The following is a 12,868-nucleotide window of genomic DNA, read 5'->3' on the forward strand; positions in this document are numbered from 1 at the left end:
AAGAAACTCCCCATGTACCTGGGTAGGGTAAAAGAAAAAAGAAAAAAACAGAGACAAAGAATAGGGACGGGACCTGCACCAGTGGGAGGGAGCTGTGAAAGAGAAAATGTTTCCACACACTAGAAGTCCCTTCACAGGCGGAGACCGAGGGTGGTGGAGGGGGGGAGTTTCGGCGCCATGGAGGAGAGCACAGCAACAGGGGTGTGGAGGGCAAAGCAGAGATTCCCGCACAGATAATTGGTGCCCAACAGCACTCACCAGCCCGAGAGGTTTCTCTGCCCGCCTGCCGGGACAGGTGGGGGCTGGGCGTTGAGGCTCGGGCTTCGGTCTATTCCCAGGGAGAGGACTGGGGTTGGCTGCGTGATCACAGCCTGCAGGGAGCTAGTGCATCACAGCTAGCCGGGAGGGAGTCCAGGAAAATGTCTGGAGCTGCTGAAGAGGCAAGAGCTGTTTCCTGGTGCGCAAGGAGAGGAGATTAAGAGCGTCACATAAAGGAGCTCCAGAGACGGGCAAGAGCTGCGGCTATCAGCACGGACCCTGGAAAGGGGCCTCAGACACTAAGGCTGCTGCTGCCGCCACCAAGAAGCCTGTGTGCAAGCACAGGTCACTGTCCCCATCTCCCCTCCTGGAAGCCTGTGCAGCCCGCCCCTGCCAGGGTCCCAGGATCCAGGGACAACTTCCCAGGGAGAACAAACGGCGCACCTCAGGCTCGTGCAACGTCACACCTGCCTCTATCCCTGCAGGCTCGCCCTGCATCTCTACCCCTCCGACCCCCTGACCTGAGTAAGTCAGAATCCCCAAAGCAGCTGCCCCTTTAACCCCATCCTGTCTGGGTGGGGAACAGACGCCCTCAGGCAACCTACAGGCAGAAGCGGGTCCAAATCCAAAGCTGAACCCTGGGAGCTGTGCAAACAAAGAAGAGAAAGGGAAATTATGCCCAGCAGCCTCAGGAGCTACACAATCTCCACAACCTCCACAATCAACCTGATCTCCACAATCAACCTGATGTACCCTGCATCTGAGGAATACCTGAATAGACAACAAATCATCCAAAATTGAGGAGGTGGACTGTGGGAGCAATGGTATATATTTTTGTCTCCTTTTTGTCTTTTTGTGAGTGTGTATGTATATGCTCCTGTGTGTGATTTTGTCTGTATAGCTTTGCTTTTATCATTTGTCCTAGGGTTCTGTCTGTCCAATATGTTTTTTTATTACTTAAAAAAAATGTTTTCTTAATAATTATTTTTTATCTTAATAACTTTATTTTACTTTATTTTATTTTATCTTCTTCTTTCTTTCTTTCTTTCTTTTTTTTTTTTTGTTCTCCCTTTTATTTTGAGCCATGTGGAGGACAGGCTGTTGATGCTCCAGCCAGGCATCAGGGTTGTGCCTCTGAGGTGGGAGAGCCAAGCACAGGGCACTGGTCCACAAGAGACCTCCCAGCTCCATGTAATATCAAACGGCAAAAATCTCCCACAGATCTCCATCTCAACACCAAAACCCAGCTTCACTCAAAGACCAGCAAGCTACAGTGCAGGACACCCTATGCCAAACAACTAGCAAGACAGGAACACAGCCCCACCCATTAGCAGAGAGGCTGTCTAAAAACATAATAAGGCCACAGACACCCCAAACCACACCACCAGATGTGGACCTGCCCAACAGAAGGACAAGATCCAACCTCATCCATCAGAACACAGGCACTAGTCCCCTCCACCAGGTAGGCTACACAACCCACTGAACCAACATTAGCCACGGGGGACAGACACCAAAAACAATGGAAACTACGAACCTGTAGCCTGTGAAAAGGAGAGCCCAAACACAGTAAGTTAAGCAAAATGAGAAAGAGAAACAAACAGCACATGAAGGGGCAAGGCAAAAACCCGGCAGACCTAACAAACGAAGAGGAAATAGGCAGTCTACCTGAAAAAGAATTCAGAATAATGATAGTAAAGAGGACCCAAAATCTTGGAAATAGAATGGAGGAAATACAAGAAATGTTTAACAAGGAACTAACAGAACTAAAGTGCAAACAAACAGAGATGAACAACACAATAAATGAAATTAAAAATTTTCTAGAAGGGATCAATAGCAGGATAACTGAGGCAGAAGAACAGATAAGTGACCTGGAAGACAAAGTAGTGTAAATAATTACTGCAGAGGAGAATAGAGAAAAAAGAATGAAAAGAATTGAGGACAGTCTCAGAGACCTCTCGGACAACATTAAACACACCAACATTCAAATTATAGGGGTCCCAGAAGAAGAAGAGAAAAAGAAAGGGACTGAGAAAATATTTAAGGAGATTATAGTTGAAAACTTCCCTAATATGGGAAAGGAAATAGTTAATCGAGTCCAGGAAGCACAGAGTGTCCCATACAGGGTAAATCCAAGGAGAAACATGCCAAGACACATATTAATCAAACTATCAAAAATTAAATACAAAGAAAAAATATTAAAAGCAGTAAGAGAAAAACAACAAGTAACACATAAGAGAATCCCCATATGGTTAACACCTGATCTTTCAGCACAAATTCTGCAACCCAGAGGTGAGTGGCAGGACACATTTAAAATGATGAAAGAGAAAAATATACAAACAAGATTACTCAACCCAGCAAGGATCTCATTCAGATTTGATGGAGAAATTAAAAGCGTTACAGACAAGCAATAGCTAAGAGAATGCAGCACCACCAAACCAGCTTTACAACAAATGCTAAAGGAACTTCTCTAGGCAGGAAACACAAGAGAATGAAAGGACCTACAATAATAAACCCAAAACAATTAAGAAAATAGTAAAAGGAACATACATATCGATAATTATCTTAAATGTAAATGGATTAAATGTTGCAACCAAAAGACATAGACTGGCTGAATGGATACACAAACAAGACCCATATATATGCTGTCTACAAGAGATCCACTTCAGACCTAGGGACACATACAGACTGAAAGTGAGGAGATGGAAAAATATATTTCATGCAAATGGAAATCAAAAGAAAGCTGGAGTAGCAATTCTCATATCAGACAAAATAGACTTTAAAACAAAGACTGTTATAAGAGACAAAGAAGAACACTACATAATGATAAAGGGATCAATCCAAGAAGAAGATATAACAATTGTAAATATGCACCCAATACAGGAACACCTCAACACATAAGGCAAATACTAACAGCCATAAAAGGGGAAATTGACAGTAGCACAATCATAGTAGGGGATTTTAACACCCCATTTTCACCAATGGACAGATCATCCAAAATGAAAATAAATAAGGAAACACAAGCTTTAAATGATACATTAAACAACATGGACTTAATTGATATTTACAGGATATTCCATCCAAAAGAAAACAGAATACACATTCTTCTCAAGTGCTCATGAAACATTCTCCAGGATAGATCATATCTTGGGTCACAAATCAGGTCTTGGTAAATTTAAGAAAATTTAAATTATATCAATAATCTTTTCCAGCCACAACGCTATGAGACTATATATCAATTACAGGAAAAAATCTGTAAGAAATAAAAACACATGGAGGCTAAAGAACACACTGCTTAATAACCAAGAGATCACTGAAGAAATCCAAGACGAAATCAAAAAATACCTAGAAACAAATGACAATTAAAACACAATGACCCCAAACCTATGGAATACAGTAAAAGTGTTCTATGAGGGAATTTTATAGCTATACAAGCCTACCTTAAGAAACAACAAACATCTCAAATAAACAACCAAACATTACACCCAAAGCAATTAAAGAAAGAAAAAACAAAACAAAAAAAACCTCCAAAGTCAGCAGAAGGAAAGAAATCATAAAGATGAAATCAGAAATAAATGAAAAAGAAATGATGGAAACAATAGCAAAGATCAATAAAACTAAAAGCTGGTTCTTTAAGAAGATGAACAAAATTGATAAACCATTAGCCAGACTCATCAAGAGAAAAAGGGAGAAGACTCAAATCAAAAGAATTAGAAATGAAAAAGGGGAATAACAACTGACACTGCAGAAATACAAAGGATCATTAGAGATTACTACAAGCAACTCTATGTCAATAAGCTAATAAAATGCAAAACCTGGAAGAAATGGACAAATTCTTAGAAATGTACAACCTTCCAAGACTGAACCAGGAAGAAATAGAAAATATGAACAGACCAATCACAAGCATTGAAAATGAAACTGTGATTTAAAAACTTCCAACAAATAAAAGCCCAGGACCAGATGGCTTCAGAGGTGAATTCTATCAAACATTTAGAGAAGAGCTAACACCTAACCTTCTCAAACTCTTCCAAAATATAACAGAGGGAGGCCACCATCACTCTGATACCAAAACCAGCAAAGATGTCACAAAGAAAGAAAACTACAGGCCAATATCACTGATGAACATAGATGCAAAAATCTTCAACAAAACACTAGCAAACAGAATCCAACAGCACATTAAAAGGATCATACACAATGATCAAGTGGGGTTTATCTCAGGAATGCACAATATGCACAAATCAAGCAATGTGATACACCATATTAACAAACTGAAAGAGGAAAACCATATGATCATCTCAATAGATGCAGAGAAAGCTTTCGACAAAATTCAACACCCATCTATGATAAAAATCCTCTGGAAAGTAGACATAGAGGGAACTTTCCTCAACATAATAAAGGCCCTATATGACAAACCCAAAGCCAACATCGTCCTCAATGGTGAAAACTGAAACTATTTCCACTAATATCAGGAACAAGACAAGATTGCCCACTCTCACCATTATTATTCAACATAGTTTTGGAAGTTTTAGCCACAGCAATCACAGAAGAAAAAGAAATAAAAGGAATCCAAATTAGAAAAGAAGAACTAAAGTTGTCACTCTTTTCAGATGACATGATACTATACATAGAGAATCCTAAAGATGTTACCAGAAAACTACTAGAGCTAATCAATGAATTTGGTAAAGTAGCAGGATATGAAATTAATGCCCAGAAATCTCTGGCATTCCTATACACTAATGATGAAGAATCTGAAGGTGAAATTAAAAAAACACCTCCATTTACAATTGTAGCAAAAAGAATAAAATATCTAGGAATAAACCCACCTAAGGAGACAAAAGAACTGTATGCGGAAAATTATAAGACACTGATGAAAGAAATTAAAGATGACAGAAATAGATGGAGCGATATATCATTTTCTTGGATTGGAAGAATCAACATTGTGAAAATGCCTCTACTACCCAAAGCAATCTACATATTCAATGCAATCCTTATCAAACTACCACTGGCATTTTTCACATAACTAGAACAAAAAAAAATCACAACTTGTACGGAAACACAAAAGACCCCAAAGAGCCAAAGCATCTTGAGAAAGAAAAACGGAGCTGGAGGAATCAGGTCCCCTGACTTCAGACTATACTACAAAGCTACAGTATCAAGACAGTATGGTACTGGCACAAAAACAGAAATATAGATCAATGGAACAGGATAGAAAGCCAAGAGATAAACCCACGCACATATGGTCAGCTTATCTTTGACAAAGGAGGTAAGAATATACAGTGGAGAAAAGACAGCCTCTTCAATAAGTGGTGCTGGGAAAACTGAACAGCTACATGTAAAAGAACGAAATTAGAACACTCCCTAACACCATACACAGAAATAAACTCAAAATGGATTAAAGACCTAAAGGTAATGCCAAACACCATCAAACTGTTAGAGGAAAACATAGGCAGAACACTCTATGACATAAATCACAAGATCCTTTTTGACCCACCTCTTAGAGAAATGGAAATAAAAACAAAAATAAATAAATGGGACCTAATGAAACTTAAAAGCTTTTGCACAGCAAAGGAAACCATAAACAAGATGAAAAGACTACCATCAGAATGGGAGAAAATATTTGCAAATGAAACAACTCACAAAGGATCTATCTCCAAAATATACAAGCAACTCATGCAGCTCAATATCAAAAAAAAAAAAAACAAACCCAATCCAAAATGGGCAGAATACCTCAATAGACATTTCTCCAAAGAAGATATGGATTGCCAAGAAACACATGAAAGAATGCTCAACATCAGTAATCATTAGAGAAATGCAAATCAAAACTACAATGAGATATCATCTCACACCAGTCAGAATGGCCATCATCAAAAAATCTAGAAACAATAAATGCTGGAGAGGGTGTAGAGAAAAGGGAACCTTCTTGCACTGTTGGTGGGAATGTAAATTGATACAGCCACTATGGAGAACAGTATGGAGGTTCCTTAAAAAACTAGAAATAGAACTACCATACGACCCAGCAATCTCATTACTGGGCATATACCCTGAGAAAACCATAATTCAGAAAGAGTCATGTACCAAAATGTTCATTGCAGCTCTATTTACAATAGGCAGGACATGGAAGCAACCAAAGTGTCCATCAACAGATGAATGGATAAAGATGTGGCACATATATACAATGGAATATTACTCAGCTATAAAAAGGAACGAAACTGAGTCATTTTTATTGAGGTGGATGGACCTAGGGACTGTCATACAGAGTGAAGTAAGTCAGAAAAATAAAAACAAATACTGTATGCTAAATCATATATATGGAATCTAAAAAAAAAAAAAAAAGAAAGAAGAAAAATGGTCTGAAGAACCTAGGGGCAAACAGGAATAAAGATGCAGACCTATTAGAGAATGGACTTGAGGATACAGGGAGGGGAAAGGGTAAGCTGGGACAAAGTGAGAGAATGACATGGACATATATACACTACCAAACATAAAATAGATAGCTAGTGGGAAGCAGCCGCATAGCACAGGGAGATCAGCTCCATGCTTTGTGACCACATAGAGGGGTGGGATAGGAAGGGTGAGAGGAAGGGAGATGCAAGAGGGAAGAGATATGGGGACATATGTATATGTATAACTGATTAACTTTGCTATAAAGAAGAAATTGACACACAATTGTAAAGCAATTATACTCTAATGAAGCTTAAAAAAAAAGTTACATTAAAAAAATGTACAAAAAAAATAATGAAATAAAATACAAGTGCTCTTTCCAACATTATTCTTAAACATTTATATTTTTAGCCTGTGCAAATAAATACTTTTCCCAGATGTCCTAACAGGTTGGTCATGTACATAAATTTGTTTTTTGGTTTTGTTTTAATTAAATTGTTCATTTGGTATTGGTTACCAAATCAAAGTTATCAAACTCTATCAAGGGAAAAAGTTTAACAAACCAAAAAATTGACATTTATCCATTTATATAATTTATTTGATTAAATTATTTATGTTTTATTCAGGAATTCATGTAATAATGGCAACAAAATATTATGATTTTATTTCATTACTAATGCTGTTTATAGTTTTTCACTCATCCTCAGAACAAGAACACTTCTTATTCAGGAACGGGCTCTATTTTTCATTGTATTGAATTTTTAAATTTCTCTATAATACATAATTATTATAAATATCACTTACTAATACATTATTATGTTGTTATTGGTTGATTATTTTATGTTATTAAGATATGCACTTTTGTTTATTAAATATTTGAATGTTGCTGATACAGTGGAAACTTTGTATTATTAAATTTGGGATTGGCCACTGTTCTGAAATATTTTATTTTTATAGATTTCATGTAATTTTTCTGATTCTTTCAGCCATAAAATCGTGTAACTAACTGATACATACAACTTTGTGTCTTTTCCGCTGTACATTATTTATATTATTTCTGTCCATTTTTTTCCAAAATAAATTAGATAGGCAATATGAACATCTAAGAAGATGAGTAGACCATTTATTCTTTTTCTTCCATTGACCCTGATGAACATTCATGGGCAATGGATTTCTGTTCTGTATGTGCAGCAGTGATGGAGAGAGGGGTAACGTGATTATGCTTACAATAGTCAAATGACCTTAACTTCAAGGGTGTGAAGATCTGGATTATTCATATATAAGAATTCTGGAGTAGGATCAAGAAGACCAAATAAACTGCAATCTATGTCAAAAATAGTGAGTTTTTACAATATAAGATATGTCAGCACAGCTTTAAAAAAAAGGACTTCATACTCTAGAAAGTTAGGCTTGACAAAATACTGAGTTGAAAGTACTGACTTGAATTAAAAGTGGTAATTAATTCTGAGTTTGTGATGGCATGGGAAAGAAAATTTCAATGTTTTGTTTTTGCTGAAAAAAATGTATTGCATTTAAGCCAAAAGTTGAAGAAAACACCTAAGAAGGGTTATATTGATACTTTGGGTAGCTCTCAACAATGTTCTTACTAAAAATAAACAAGCTAGATTAGGCAATGCTCTATTTTCTAGGAATAACTCTCAAAAGTCTGAATTGTATTCATTTAAAATAAAATAAAGGAATAAGAGAATGTTGGGATTATACACTACAATTTTATGATAGAATTTTCATCAAAATGATGTAAGAAATTTTATAGAAGTTGTGAAAGTCAGAGAAATACACTAGTTTCTTTTATAAAAAAGCTTGAGAAAAGAGTCAATATGTATGCATAAGCTATATTTTATATATTATATAATATAATATAAAATATATTATACAAATGAAAAATAGTTTTCTTTATCATAGAGTTGAAATTCATTTTTGCTTACATACAGATTCCTCACTCTCCACAATACCACTGGACTTTCCACACTTGATTTAATCTGTGTTTGTTTGCTTAGAAAATATACAGCCAGGTAGTTTTCTTCCATTCATATGATAAAGATTATTCAGCTATATAAGAGAGAAAGGAAGGACATATAGTCTAATTAATTACCATTTTATTAAAGAAAGAGTTTTGTGAAGAGTCCTTAGAAAATTGACTGTTATATAATAAATAGCACGGATTTGAAGAATCCCGATACATTATTAGCTGTGTGATCTTAGGCAAGTTATTCCATTTCTCTTTGCCTGTTTGTGGAATAAAGATAATTATAATGCCTAACTCAAAATATGGTTAGGATTAATTTAGATAACTTATATTAAGGCATTAGAACACCAAGAAGCAAATAGTAACTCCTCAGTATATTATTGGTTACTTTTAATTAATCTGAATTACCTGCTGTGAGATAATAGAAAACATATATATTGGTCTCTACTGTCAGTTCCTGGCACTGGGCTCCTAAAATCCTTATAAATTTCTAATGATAAGAGCACTAGGAGAATATTTGTTTTAATGAGTTGATTTTGGGTGGGTTTCTGGATGGCTCTTGTATGAAGGCTGGTCACCACAAAGACCAACCCATAATTAGAAGCTTGGATTTTTTTTTTTTTTTTTTTTTTTTTTACTTCCTATTCTCCAGAGAAGGGAGAGGGACTGGAATTGGAGGTAATAATTGATTGTGCCTACAGGAGAAGGCCTCCATAAAATCCTAATAGTGTAGGTTTCAGAGAGCTTCATGGCTGGCAAAAACAACACCTAGAAGGTGACACAGCCCAGCTACACAGGGACAGAAGCTCCTGTGCTGGAGACCCTCCCAGACCTTGCCTTATATATTACTTCATCTGGCTATTCACCTCTATCATTTATCATATCTTTTAACAAACTGATAAACACAAATGTTTCCCTGAGTCCTTTGAAATGTTCTAAAAAATTAACTGAACCCAAGGAGAGGGTCATTGGAACCTCCCATTTACAGTTGGTTGATGAGAAGCACAGGTAATAACCTGGGATTGTGACTGGCCTCTGAATTGCTGTGAGGTGCAGGGGGAAGCCTTGTGGGACTCAGCCCTTAGCCCATGGGGGTCTGATGCTTTCTCAGGGTAGATAGTGTCAGAATTTAGTTAAATTTTAGGACACCCAGCTGGTATCACAGAAAATTGTTTGGTGTGGGGAAAAACCTCCACATATTTGGTGACCAGAAGTGTCAGAAGTGAAGTGTTTTGTGCGAGTAGTAAAGGAGACTCACAGTGGAGAAACACACGATAGGAGGAATTGGGTTTTTCTCTATATAGAAAGAAAAAAAAAGTTTAGGTTTTCCCTTTACACCTGCCATTCCTAGTCTCTTAAGTGATGCATCTCTTATGCATCATCATCCTCTGGGAAACTTTTCCCTAAATCCCAAACTGGGTTATATTTTCCTCTTTCAGTTTCAACAAACACCTCTTTTGCCTCTATGGTGTTCTCGTATTATATATTGATTTATCTATCTCCCTCAGTAGTTCGAGTTTCTTGGGAGCCAAACTATGTCCCATTCTTCTTTATATCATTTTAGACTTCCGTCTCTGTCTCATACAAAGAAGCATTGCTTAAACTAGAAATTGATTGGGTACAAAGATACAATGTATTACATTTCAAAATAGAGTTTATTTTGTTTAAATCCTTCATATCTCCCTTCTATTGATATATAGGAATTTTCTCTTTGTCCTTAAGATAAGATTTTCTTTCACTCTGCCACAATCAGATGGCATGTTGTGTGCTGCTTTCACAGTTAACTAGGAGGCAATGCTGCCATATCAGGTATATATGAAAACAATCAACCATCCAGAGGATTGCTAGTTCACTGGTGGCAACTTAAGGCTTCACAGTGTGAGTGGGGTTTACAGTTTATCAGAGAGGTCTGAATGCTTCCCAGAATTGCTTTCCATTTTGTATGTAATGTTTTTCTATGTAGTACAGCCCAAGGACTCCTATTAATTGCAGGCCAATGGTTGTTTCATTGAAATTTTGTATAATCCTTATGTACCACTTTCTTCTCTTTTTAATTTCAAATGAAGTTAAGGCTTCTCCCTTCAACTTCTTTTGCTCTAAGTGATAAACTTTGACATCAAGCAGGCATAATTTAATCAGCATATTTATGATGATATCTGCAGTTGCTGATAAGTTATTGCATCACTCCTAACTAGATAACTGCTCAAACTATAGAGAAATGAGTCAGATGTAACATGTAAGAGAGAGGTGCAATTGGTCATCACCTAATTTTTAGATGAAGGTAAAGTTCAGGAGAAGTAAGTTAACTGTGTCAGTGAGAGATGTAAGACTGAATTTCAGATCCCTTACTCAACATTGGCATTTGCTAATTGACACTTGAGGCAACAATATTAAATAAGGTCAGATTACTCTCTTGTGGAACCTATGATGAAAGAAGTTAGAAGGATTACCAGGATCATGGGAACAGAAAATGAACTAATACTTATTCACAGTGAGTAAGATCTGGAAAGGTCTCATAGAAAAGGTGGAATTTCAGTTGTTCCTGGAAGGATGAGGAGTGATCACTAGATGGTTACAAAGAGGAATTCATGCTAGGTGGAGAGTAATATATTTGTCAACTCAAGATAGATTAATATTTATATTGAAATGTGGGGATTAGGTCTTGAGTTGCCTTAAAAATTGATGAGTGGGCTTCCCTGGTGGCTCAGTGGTTGAGAGTCTGCCTGCCGATGCAGGGGACATGGGTTCGTGCCCTGGTCTGGGAAGATCCCACATGCCGTGGAGTGGCTAGGCCCGTGAGCCATGGCCGCTGAGCCTGCGCGTCCAGAGCCTGTGCTCCACTACGGGAGAGGCCACAACAGTGAGAGGCCCGCGTACTGCAAAAAAAAAAAAAAAAAAAAAAAAAATTGATGAGTCACCTTCTAAAAAAATGTTGTGCTTTATAAAGTATGATGCTTTGGAAATTTTCTTGACATTCCCCCACCTGAAGCTGAAGCTCACACACATTAAAGATCTCTCAAAATACTTTGCTGGAGAGTAGGCTTCTGAACTGTTCTTTGCCTAGATACTTTGAACATAGGGGGTTTCTCATTTTTTCTAGGGAACTGACATTCAGGAAATATGTTTTTTATTACCTGGTTGCTATCTGTATCTTTATCCTTATTTTATTCCTTTCAGCTCTTATATTTTGCATTTGACCCATGTTTCCACACACATTTATCTTATTTTTGAAATAATTTTCTTCATTCCATATTGACCAGCCTAGAACTCCACTTGCCCTTCTTCCACACTTAAAAACAAACTCCTATCCTCATATCACTGGGCACAGAAGCAAGGTAGGGTTTAGGTCTTCTTTCCCCTTCCAAGTTCTAAATTAGAACTCTTCATTTTTAAATTATTTTATTAAGTTCAAGGTATATTGTATATAGATAAACTAGTTTTTAGTCTTTATTACCATTTTATTCATCATTCAAGGGCTTCCTCTATATATACTGAGGACTATTTCATCTAACCCAATGTTCCTCTTTTATTCTTTATTTTGTCATAGTTCTGGGAGATGCACTAACCTTGCAGGTAACTCATCAAATAATCTACTCATCTATTTCCTAGATTTTTTAATTTCAAATAATGTTAGCATACCTTTCCTTTGATCAGGTGTTTTGAAAGGATTCTAGCCAGGAGGACCTAAATTGTTAGAAGTGCTTCTTCATTTCTTGAGATGGTGATGAGAAGTCTCAAGGAGTGTTAATTATATCACAGAAAGCAGAGTTCCAGGCCATGTCATACATCCTGTTGATAGAGACATGGTCCTACCTTTGTGAAGTAGGACCTTGGAGGAGGTGGAGCTCTTGGGATCTATATTAACTCTTACTGAATAGAATGTGGATGCCAGAGAAGAGGTGTTCTGATTTGGACAAGCAAAGTTCTGGTGTCTTTTTTTGTCTTCAAATGGAAGTGAGAAGAGTACATAGGGCTGGTTTTAACTGAAATGTGTAGAGTACTTGGTTTTCATTTTAATTCCTACAAATGGAGATTTATGGGAAATGAATGTAATCACTATTAATCAAGAAATAATTTTGGGCTATGAGAAAAATTACCACACATTAGAAATGACAGAACAGAGATCTGGAAAAGCCTAGACTTTGTACAGTTTATAGAGCTATCATGCTAGTCTGTCCTAGACTGTCTGAACTAAAAGCTCCAAAATTATTTATGAGATAAACTTATATTGTTTTAAAGACACTG

This window comes from Tursiops truncatus, chromosome 14 (assembly GCF_011762595.2).
Source record: "Tursiops truncatus isolate mTurTru1 chromosome 14, mTurTru1.mat.Y, whole genome shotgun sequence".
Lineage (NCBI taxonomy): Eukaryota > Metazoa > Chordata > Mammalia > Artiodactyla > Delphinidae > Tursiops > Tursiops truncatus.